The following is a 12,544-nucleotide window of genomic DNA, read 5'->3' on the forward strand; positions in this document are numbered from 1 at the left end:
TGTTTGCGATTCGTTGGAGTGGAACAATGGCTAGTATTTCTAAAGCAAGATGACACACCCCTCCGCTAACCTCGGCTAGCGAGGCAGCTGCTGTCCGTTGTAAGTGCTATGGCGGATTGGCAGCCACCACTCCCCCCCTTCCTCACCCACGCACGAACTGATGCTGTCTTTACTCACAGGGAAGAAAAGTGACTTACTTTTCGGAACATCGCACAACATCAGATTAATCAACCAGATTAACTAGCTCTTAATTTTTGTGAAATTCAAACATATAGGTAAGCAATACGTCACTTGAGTAACTTTAAAGGCAATATGAAGATAGATTTACATGTTAACTGCAAATTAGCTGCGCTAGGATTCGAGTAGCGGAGCCTACCATTAGCTAACGTCAAACTAATTTGCGTACCAGCTAAAATTGCACACGAACGTTCATTCCACATAATTATTGCTAGCGAAATAAGCACCTCCTACCACTAACTGAGATAGGTGGCGAAGGTGATTTAAAGTCGGCTCCACAAAAAAGGGAAAAACGAGAAAAGGCAAAGCGTAACACGATGTTTTTGCGTTTTATTGTGCCGTTTTATCCACCTTACACATTCGGTGTATTTTACGTAGCCATGGAATTTCCCCTGTTAATATATTAAAACGTAGCCTACTTTGGCTATGAAACACGAGTCTACATGAAACGTTAATTTAAAGCAGCCATTTTCCTTGCTCAATGAATGTGTTCTTAGCCAATGGATTTGAAATATATTGGAGCTTCAAATGCTAGTGGAGAAGGCAAGCTATGTGACTTACCCTAAGTTACCAACACAGCTAATAAGACAGCCAGTTCATTTTTGGTGACTAGAAGGCGTTCTCGCCGTCTTTGACTTAAGTCATTGGCTTGAAGAACTAAGTTTACGGTTAGTTGACGTTTTACGGTCAACGATTGGTTGGAACCAAAGTCCATCATTTCCTTACCTTTATCCTGGCCACACCGAAAAACTGGAAAGTGGATCATTGTATGACTCTAATTTTTTGGGCTGCTTGTAACTGAAGTATTGCCTTGTGAAAAAATATTGTTGTAGGTAGCGCTCGGATTGTAGACGCATAGTTTATTGAAACGAAGCAAATGTTTACTATTGGTCAAATGCTTACTGCCATTATACAGTATCTACATTTTTCACCCGCGTTTACTATGTAGGCCTAGTTGTCAAAGACTGTTACAACATTATTGAACTTATTGTTGCAATGTTTGACAACTAGCCTATAATTTTGTACTTGCTACTCGTAGATGTTTGAATGCTGTTAAAGTCTGATGCCAGTCAAATAACTGTAAATTAAGTTAATTAGAGAGAAACTGCCAATTAGACCCTCTATTTTGGGTAAACTATTAATGATGCAACATGTAACACCAGGTAGCGATTCTAAAAACGAATAATTTTACATGGAAACTTACACACCTTTGTTGACACTTTATGATTTAGCATAGGCGGCCTACATAAGACTTTCTATTTAAAATGTATATTAATTTTGAATTTGCTTCCATGATTTAAGTCCTCGTTAATAGACTGCAGGACAAGACTGACTTGTACTGTCTCAAGAAATAATGTAACAGCAATGGGTATGTTCTGGGTTTTGAACCATGGCCTGGTACCACATAATGATATGATTCATCCATTCAGATAGACCAAGACCAAGGTCCCCAGCCAAGGGAACTAATCATGCTCTTATTTTTCCAGGGGCAAGACTTGGAGACAGATCTTAATATAATTGACAAATGCATGTATCATGATCCATAAAATAGAGACAAGTCACAAATGTATCGCTATAACAAATACCTCTCAACTTATGTCTTGTAAATTGTCATTTCAACAAATGTTTACTGATTTTTACAAATGTACAAAATATTTGTGAATACATATTTTCCATTTTCCACAAATTCCTCATACTTTGTACATGAAAACCAAAAATATGTTTCCAATTTCCACGTTTTTTAAATTAATTAATTTATTAATTAATTAATTGTTATTTGTTGTTTGTTTTATGCAATGAGACATACTCAAATGTAAAATTGGCTTGTGAAGTGTTGAATCTGCTTTTGCGAATTAAGTGACACGTGGGCAGTCAGTGACATAAGTTTCCTTTTAAATTTTTTTGACTTTCCTCTCGCTGTTTGTGCACCGTGATCCAAACACAAATATCTACCAATCCACACCAAACCACCTATCTACCGATAGCCAGACCATTGGTGACTTTGCCCATGAGAAGGAGAATAGGTTTGCCTGCTGGCGTGCTGCACAAGGATTTAAGACATTTTAACAACTCTGTGACTTAATCATTATGTAGGAGTACAAAAACGGTGTACCTGAGCATGTCACCTATTTGAATGAACAGAAAGTAAGAAGTGTGTTTAGGGAGAAATCCTCAACACATCATTGTGACATCACTCTCCAGAGGGAGTTCCCTAAAGGCATAGTTGGTTCATCAAAAACCACTACCTCCTGTTTCTGGTGGAAAGCAGCAGTATTTGGGAGCCAAAAGGACAGTGTGTTGCTGTTGTAAGCAGCTTGGTAATGTCATGACTGATTGTTGGATTCTGAAGAGAAAGAAGGAATCCTTAAAAGGGGTTACTCTTGTGAAAAAGTCCATGCTTTAAAAGGATGATGCTCTCCAGGATTACACGCCATTCCTTATGGGATGGTTTTGTGGCCGCATGTTTGGGCACTACTTTTGCCATGATTTGTGGTATGATGGTGAAAGAATGCTAGCACATCACGTCAGCCCATTACCACAAATTAAAGCTGGTAATTACAGTGGTAGTACTTGGACACAATAAATTGCGCCTCTACTTATTTTACAGATCGACTGATCACAACCCTCTTTTGTTTTTCTTCATCGCATGCCTAACAACAATCATTGGGTGAAGTTTATTTTCTTTTCTATCAGCCTTTGATTTTAGACATTTGAAACGTCCTGGGACGTGTTAAAGTTCTTGCTGATACGTTATCCAGATTGTGCAAGTTTAACAATAAATAAATTGTTGCTGGTTCATGTGCAAATATTTATTTATTGTTTTAAGGGCGGTGGTGTTTTGTCCCAGTGTTTTTTGTGCTTTGTGTTTTGTTATTGCCATATTTGTTTCTGTCTCTCTTACAGGTGGAGATAATGACATGAACGGGTTGTGGTGAAGAGCTCAGTGACTTTCAACAGGGCGCTGTCATAGGATGCCACCTTTCCAACAAGTCAGTCAGTCAAATTTCTGTCCAGCTAGAGCTGCCCCAGTCAACTGTAAATGCAACAACAGCTCAGCCGTGAAGCAGTAGGCCACACAAGCTCACAGAACGGGACCACCAAGTGCTGAAGCGTGAGGGGGGGGGGGGGGGTGAGGTTGCAATATAACACGTGCATAATATGACTCCAATTTCATAAACGTTCCCCTGAAGTTCTCGCCTTTACTTTCTGTTACTAATTCCTGTCAGTCTGTCCAAAGTTAGTCATTGCAATTAAGGAAGTGCACATGTTTAATTCAGCACATCTGAATTATTGTATGGGGTTTAATGCAATTCAATGTTCTTGCAGAACAGAGCAGAAAACTTCAGTTGAATAATTTGTCAGTGGACACTACACACATGCGCTTTTGAGACTGATGCTCCCCCCACCACCACGTACCCACACCACCCCACCCACTCGTAATTTAAATAACAAAGAAGGATTGGTATGCATCATCAATTTTTCAACATTTCAAACAACATTTTTGTAATATTGGTATTTATTGACTTGATATTCAAATTCTCAGAATTTCTCATTCTTTCTCCTCATTACTTTCCATGTTCAGTACATAGGAGGGGTAGAACTGATTCACGTCCTGTGAAAACATCAGCTGGCTACCCATATGGAATGTCTCCTGGTGAAGAAGGAACTTCACTTTATCGAGAGCAGCTGCATTAGGTATTCAACAATGTGAAGCCTGGTTGGTCAGGAGATCACAGCTCTTAGAGCTCCTGCTTCTTGAATCGGCTGCATAAATAACTCCTACCCTGCCCGCAATTCCCAAATAGGAAGATCATGATAGCCCCGCATCTGCAGGAACTCACCAGCCCACGCTGAGCAGGATATGCCCACCCTCTTCTGAACTCACATTATCCTCAGCATTTAGGGCTTTACCATCTGTTGTTGAGATGAGGCCATGCTGTTTTATACCAGTCTGTTCTCATGCCATTTTCTTGTCTTAATATGACCCTTCGATGAAAAATATATTGATTTATGTCATAAAAAGTGTTTTTGAATCACATTACTTATTTTAACAGGTACTATAAATAGTTTAAATGGTTTTTATTTTATGTTATTTTATGTTGGCTGGTTTGTATAGTATATTATGGGATGTACTACATCTAGAAGACACTGACTGGTAGTGTCTAGCAGATGATTAGACACTCATTTTAGACAATGGTGGTCCACAATACAGTGTGACAGATTTCTGTTGACACTAGTCCACATACTGAACTCTGCTTTGTTCATCAGTAGAATAAAAACCGACAGAATGAAGATATTTTTTAACTTCCATAATTTCGCACAAACCATCATGTGGGAATCACCATTGTGCAGGACATTTCAGGAAGACACCTCAAGTGTGAGCGTTATGGCCCATAAGTAGTGACCATGGTTTATCACTGCTCTGAAAACCCAGATAAGGGGGCTGCGTTCAGTTTTGCTCATTTCTTGACCTTGCTTCTTCTTCTTGATTTCCCTCTGAACACAGAAGATGGAACTAAGAAAGGCGAGGTGGAGAAGAGGAAACGAGAACAGAGGAATGCACTTGTGAGTGAGTCACCCTTGTTTGCTTCAGTATCATTCTGAGGTGATGTTGTTCAGTGCACATGCACTAAAAACCCATTATGTTTTGAACTTGACCTCATTACAAATAGCAATATGCAATAATTCCACTGTACAAGTTTTTCACATTATACGTCAAGTGTATCTATACAAGCAGTCAAGCACACAGATCCACTGGAAGTTGATATTTTGGACAGCATCTACAGTTGAAACATGATTTTGTGGGACAACCAAATTTGAAGCATTTGTCCTAGACCTAGTTTCTGGTGGTGAATTGTTCAGATCCGTTAAATCTGATAAAATACAAATTCTCCGTGCATTTATGAAATCTCTATTCTTAAATGACTGATCTAGCCACCCAGCCAGCACAATTAGTAAAACTAAACTATAGGGATGAAAATACTAGCCTTCTGTTCCAAAATACCAAAGACATTATTTTGCACCAACATCAGTATTTGCATCTTCATAAATAACGCCCAAAATATGAATTGACTTGACGCGGTTCCCCAGAGCATTTAAATACTGGGGGAGAGGTTTTCATTGGGAGTGCTGATTACATTACATTATAGGCATTGAGCAGACGCTCTTATCCAGAGCGACTTAAATTGTATCCAGTTATACAGCTGGATATATACTGGAGCAATACAGGTTAAGTACCTTGCTCAAGGGTACAACAGCAGTGTCCTACCGGGGAATCGAACCTGTGGCCTTTAGGTTACAAGACCAACTCCATTATACTACACTGCCACCCAGATCAACCTGCGGCCCAGGTCAGTTGTCATCCTGAATTCATACTGAAGCCCTGACAGTGTGCACTCTTGGGCATTATAGACCAAAGAGCATAGTGCTCGCAGACTGTAGTGTCCATTTTCCAGTCTCAGTATGACAGATTATGCTGAAATATGGATCGAAGGGTCATAGAATGTCCCACTGTCTGGCTAGTCCTACTGCTGACTGTGATAATAGAAAACTAAAGAGTTCACGACTCATTGTTGGTTAGACATTTCCCATTTCCAACAAATACTTTCAACTAAGTAGACACAAGCCTGGCTAATCACGTGTTTCAACGGTGCATTATGTTTTGACTCTGTTCAATCTTTTGGATTAAAAACTGGTTTTACATAAACATTCTTCTATTCTTGATTAGAAAAGGGACATTAAGGCCTAAGTTGAAAATTTTCTCTGGAGCCAATTGTGCTTGATGACAACCCTCCGGAAGCGTATCCTGTTGAGGAACAGTCATGTCAGACTCCAGTCCTGGAGAGCAGCAGAGCTTGCTGGTTTTGTAGAACGTTTCAGCACTTACAGTAAGTGCTAGATTGAAGTCACGGATCAGCTCAATGTTCCACACACCTTGCTTCCAAAGCTTAAGTTATCTCCTGATTGAAAGGAAACCACAAAGACCTGCATACACGCATCTCGCCAGGACTGTTGGTTGAAATCCCTCTTTGGGATTTGCGTGCACTTTACCCAGTATAAACAATGCTGACATAATTTCCCAGTATCAGGTAGTATCATTACCTTCACTGCTAATAAGAAGATCCAGGCTAACATTAACATAGTATCAGCTTCCATAAAATGTGTAATACACACAAACAAAACAAAATCAGTGATCTTTAAGTGCCAGTAAGTCCCGTAATTGGTTAGATAACTGTTTTGTAGAACTGTAAGGTGAAAAAACTGTTATTTATCAAGTTTTGGCAATATAATTGTATTTTCACAAATTATTTGTAAAGTGCAATTTGTAGATACATTATCATTTGATTTGACTACTGCCTCCAATCCAAACTTGAACTAAGCCCAAGGTTAATAATTTATCTCCGTAACTGTGCCAAAGCGCAATTAATTTAGTTTTTATTTACTGTGAACTATTTTAAAATTGCATTGTATTTTATATTTGCAAGGAAATGCATATTATATATCCAGACTCATTGAGTCGGGGGTGGATATCTAGCCTTTACTGCACATGATACAATGCAGTACATTGTCTTATAATAAATACCAAAGCTAACCCAACAAATAAGACAAACCCGTTACTTACTATACAGTTTCAAAAATTAAGAGTATGTTACATTTCATAAAAATCATCTATTTTTTTCCACAACAGCCTGTAATCAAATTACAAAAAAATGCAGCATCACTTGAAAAGTGTGCCATCACTTTGACTTTGATGAGGCTTATTGTTCACTGTTTGGCACATACAGTTAGGACTACTGTAAAATAATACCAGAAATATACTATTATGCACTTAAAATGCTGAACATAATCAATTGTTTACCCACCAATAGTATCACCTAAAGGCACATTATTAATAGCCATAACTCCATGAATTGAAGCATAAGTGTACTGTATGTATCTCACCTCAGACTTGACACATGTAGTGCATCACCAGCAGTGCACAGCAACAGTTTGCTCTCTTCTCAAGCCATATACTGTAGATACTTTTGGTAATGCACAAAGCTACATTTTGTTTACTTTTGTAGTTGTAAATAATGGATTGAGAAATTATCATTTACCTCCATGCAAGCAAGAGTTTTTGTATATTTGATCATTCCTGCACTCTGTCACCATCAAAATGACATACCTCCTCCCTCTAGTGGGACAATGTGAATATAACATTTTGCTCTCTGGAACGCTTGTAACGGCTCTATCACTTGAATTGTTTGACTATGCCAATATACGTAAACCAGTTGCATTTGAATTTTACACTATATACAGTGCCTTCGGAAAGTATTCAGACCCCTTCACTATTTCCACATTTTGTTACGTTACAGCCTTATTATAGGCTACATTTTTTTATTCTCATCAATCTACACACAATACCCCATAATGACAAAGTGAAAACAGGTTTTTAGATTGTTTTGCAAATTTATTAAAAATAAAAAACTGCATGCTTTTACTTAGCATTACACAAAAAATGGTAATAAATTTTGTATTTTGAATTAGTATGACATATCAAATGCATTACAGAGTAAATTACTGGCATTGAAAGGAAGATTTAACATTTTATTTTTTTTTCACCTAAAATAAACATTTATGGGATGAAGTAATCACCCTTTTTCTAGAAAGAAAATAAAATATTTTACATTTTATGCAAAACTTTTAATTATTTAGTCTAACCCACTATCTCTAACTATCCAGAATTAATAATATATTAATCCATTGTCAGTTTACTGACTAAAGCAAAAAATGGTCTATATAACTGAGGCACAAGGAAAAATAAATGGATTATATTATATTTAAAAGAATGCCTTTATGCCTGTTTTTTTTGTGTAATTAGACAGGGTACATTAAACTATTCATATTCTCACAGATGGAATGCACCATATGAGCACTCTGTTGAAAAAAAAAGTTTTATTCTTTGTCTTCCCACTAAACTGACTGTAGAAGAATTCAAAGTTTTGCATTTGTGGTACTTTCAGTGAGCCAGGCAATGATTAGCCATGGGTCAAAAAATGTATGTTTCTGATATGCTACATAAATATCAAATGGGGACCAATCATACTTTGACAAGAGGCAGACTGATTTAATTCACTGAAACTCTGGCGTGACTGCTTGGATGATGCTGTATGTAGTTTCAGTGAAAATATTCCCCGCCCTGGGCGTGTCGAAGTGTCCTTGAGCAAGACACCTAACCCCTAACTGCTCTGGCGAATGAGAGGCATCAATTGTAAAGCGCTTTGGATAAAAGCGCTATATAAATGCAGTCCATTTACCATTTACCATATTCCAGGCTGAAGCACTAGGCAACCTCTCTTTATATTTAGAAGCATTGTTTGTCAATTAGACTAGAGCGCTCATTTTGAATGCATTGTTCTCATATTGCTGATTCAAAGCCTACTTTCTCTACAACATTATGCACTTTGTTTACTACTGTAATTAGAAACAATTGAGTAATGTTTCTGATGGGGAACACAACATATAATCTGTATCATGGCCCTCCTACACATGGTTTCCCTAGATGAATTAAGTACAGAACTTTGCACAGAAACATATTCAAGCTAGATGGTCTATCCAGGCTGCTTGAATGAAATCTGCTTTGGTGTTTCTTCACAGAGAATACCACATCACTGGGTCAGACATGGAGAGGCTGCAAAAGGGAGGGGCAAGGAAGGAGGGGGCAAGATCAATGGATTAACAAAAGTGAGGTAGGGAAAGAAGACTATAAGAATAATTCACTGTGTTGCTCTGTCCTTTCAAGATTAAGATCCATTTAATCGACGTTGTCATATTTCTCAATGAGGCATGCTATGATTTCTTTCCTGCAGTTCCCATTAATGCTTTGTCCTACTAATAGGAGAATGAACATGAGAATGAACATGGTGTTCCTCCCAAGAACAGTACAGAGATAAGGATTTGATACATTATGTATTGACAGATGTTGTAATGTGCATACAAGTTTTCAAAGCCTTGATAAAAATTCTTGAGAGGAGTCAGGGAAAGGACCTTAGTCTTTCAACTAGTGAGTTGGTGCAACATAAATTCCACTTCATTCTCTCAACTGCTTGTACAGGTTAGCCCAGAAGAGGCCCTTCCTCTACCAATCACACTACCCTTCTGTGACCACCAACCCCCCTCCCCCTACACACACACCACCGACCAAACCCACACTCTCAATGGGAGAAACCTGTGGAAGTCCACCAACACTAAAATTGAACTATGTTAAATGTTGATGGCTTAACGCTTAATATCAATGTCGTCCAAACACCAGTTTAATTTTTGAAAACTGCAAATGACAGAATCAATTATGATTACATACAAGTGGACCACTTGTATGTAAAATAAGAGGAAATAAGAGCTTCGACCTGACTGCGAATGAGGAAAGGTAGGTAAGAGGGATTTACGGTCATATTTAACCATATATATTAATTAAAAAACGATTCCAGATGTAGCGTAGCTGCGCCTAATCACGTGACTTTTTCAGGATTTGTGCCTCTAGAAATGCAATGGCAAAGAAAATGAAGCCACAGGCAGAGGTGGGTAACCCGGCTTCAAAGAGTAAAAAGACTGACTATGTATTTTCTCCACCACCATGCGCTAAACCAGCTGATTCTAATTAGCATGACTCTTCAGCATGATAGGAGAACTAATTCTTGTAATCAGCTGTAATAGTGTATATTGTAATAGTGCATGTTGATGGAGAAAATACATGGTCAGTCTTTTTACTCTTTGAAGCCGGGTTACCCACCTCTGGTCACAGGTGGAGTCGTGTGCCCCCGTTTTGAAATGTGACTTACTGGCCATCAAAATCGATTACTGAATTTATACATTTTCTTTGTGTTTTTCACTTGAACAGTCTTTGGTCTCAATCTCGCTATTCCGTGAGCCAAAACTCGTGCAAACTCGGGTTAATTAATCAAACTAAATTGTGACGTTTTTCACCGCAAAAAGAAAAAAGTTTGAACTATTATGAATTATTACCTGTACAAAATGACCTGTGACCTGTTATAATTATAGGCTATTTTGGTGTTTTTATGCGGAACTATTTGAGGGATGGGTAAACTTACTTGAACGAACGTTGATTAACATTAAGATTGCGTGATCTTGAGATTTACACAGCTCATAACATCTTATGAGTTAGCTAAATCAATCACCATGACATTCACAGATTGAAAGTTTAATGTTTCCTGTTTAAAAAGAGCTTAGGTTTTTGAATGGTGTCCTATTACTTAGAGAAGAGGGGCTTGCTGTCTCCATATCACATGGGTTTAGGAAGGGAAGGGGAACAGTGGACCCTTTACTTTGCCTGGTGTCTGAGGTGAAGAAAGCTCAGGTGAATAAAGAGGTGGTTGCAGCTGTGTTTTTTGTTTGTGTGGAGAAGGCCTATGACATATGATGTAGAATAAACCTTTGGGGGAGGGAGGTATAACTTGTTTTTCTGTTCAGTAGATCTATACAGGTGAGGGTGGGTTGTACATTCTCTGAACAGTTTTTTATTATTAAGCCACAAGGGTACAGTCATTACCCCTTTGTGAGACGGCTAGGTAGCGTCCAGGCTCATGCGCTGCAGGTGAAGATGGGGGAGATGCCTCTCTGGCTTACATGCACTTCTTGTGGGTGGGCCTGACATTGCATACAACCCTGTGCAACCAAGGCATGGACTGTCACCATTTTAGTGGTTGCCATTGTTAAGGGCACAACTGTGCAGAGAAGGCTGTTGATGCTCAAAAGGTTCAAATCCTGCATAGTGTACCTTTAAGGGAGAATCATGTAAATAAAGGGTGGCGATATAAATGTGGCTAATTATGTATTCAGTTGAATTTACAAAATTCATAGAATTAATAAGGCTCTTTTTTGAATTAAATGAAATCTCTAAAGAGCTGGGGTAAATAAAGGCAGAAGCAAGATGGAGACACAGGTATAGGCATCTAAGATGCACTGAGATAATCTTTACAACAAGAACCATGCTTTTTCAACTCCCCGAGCAGGTAATCATGAAACATCAGGCTAGGTGTTCGTCACAGAAAAAATTGGCAAAAGTCACAGAGCAGTCACGGCAAAGTTGTTCAAAATCACTGAAAACTGAAAAGAGAGGCAGAAATGACATAAAATGTTCAAAAATGTATTTATTAAATGAACAATTTGGTCTCATGCACAACAGTGGGAAATGAAATAATGTGTGCAAGCGACAGTGACAAATGTTGAAGTTTGAAGTGGTTGAAATCAGTGGGCAGCTGCCAGTAGTAAAAAATACAAGTAAATACATTGTTAGGCTGGGGAATTTAATTGCTTTTGTCCATCATGGACGGGCATGCTTTTTGCCTTTAACAGAACATTGTTATAAACAGAACATGCTCAAATTGTTTGAGGCTGCTTTAGTTGCCATCCAAAACTGCCTAAAAATCATAGAAAGCAATAAAAATGGACAAGAAACTGCCAAAAAAGAGGCAAAAAGCATGGAATCAGTGACACCTGTGACTTCTGTGACAAACACCCAGCCATAGAAATAATTACTCATATGGAAGAAATAAAAGATTACCTAGAACCTATAACCATACAATGTTCCCATTCCATCCTGGCAATAGTACATAATAGTACGTGCAATATGTATGTAAACCTGGCCCTAAATACGGAACATATTCTACATACATCTATACATCTATCAGTTTGCTTATGTTAATAGTATAACATAAATAAAGCACTTTTTCACAATTTCATTTTTAAATTAACTGAAGGGAAGGCTGGCAGCCAGTAGCTTGTAATTTCAAGCTACCTACCCTGCTGAAAATTCCATCTTAAACCAGCCTATGCGGGTCAAGCTTTATTTTCAACACTTAAAACTGGTCAACCAGCTGTTCACCAGCTGACCAGCCTGTATAGTCAGCCAGTCCCCAGCTTAACCAACTTTGTCCAGCTAGAGACCAGCTTTGACCAGCCACAAACCAGCTCTAGTCTAAAGCATCAAAGTGTTGCTGTATTGTTTTCAATCTAGTCTCCAGCACCAAAGTGATCCGACAGGTGTTTTACTTGGGATATTGTTATACACAGCTAATTACACTACACCAGTGGTACCCAAACTTTTCAGACCCAAGGCACCCCTGTAAATAATTTCCATTTTGACTGCACCCTAAAATGACATGCAGTTTGCAACACATATTTCTAAGTGATAAATAGCTGCTCGCACTATGAATCGGCGGATCTTGTAAATCACCTCGATGCAGAGCTGATGATGGCTCAGCGCATTGATTAGCAGCATCAGGAAGTGGAGGAGAAAGAGGACGAGGAT

At 38.5% G+C, this 12,544-nt stretch overlaps 1 long non-coding RNA gene across 2 annotated transcripts; it reads left to right on the forward strand.

The window, feature by feature from the left end:
* The first annotated feature begins 116 nt into the window (after positions 1-116).
* Positions 117-11,046, forward strand: LOC135256833 (uncharacterized). 2 transcript variants are annotated; one of them, XR_010330530.1, is made up of 5 exons: positions 117-275; positions 3,142-3,227; positions 4,745-4,807; positions 8,875-8,966; positions 9,332-11,046. It is a non-coding gene; the product is annotated as an uncharacterized LOC135256833 (long non-coding RNA). The 2 variants fall into 2 exon arrangements; XR_010330529.1 differs by having other exon boundaries at positions 4,745-4,803.
* The last annotated feature ends 1,498 nt before the right edge of the window (positions 11,047-12,544 follow it).

This window comes from Anguilla rostrata, chromosome 6, assembly GCF_018555375.3.
Source record: "Anguilla rostrata isolate EN2019 chromosome 6, ASM1855537v3, whole genome shotgun sequence".
In the NCBI taxonomy this organism is placed as follows: Eukaryota; Metazoa; Chordata; class Actinopteri; order Anguilliformes; family Anguillidae; genus Anguilla; species Anguilla rostrata.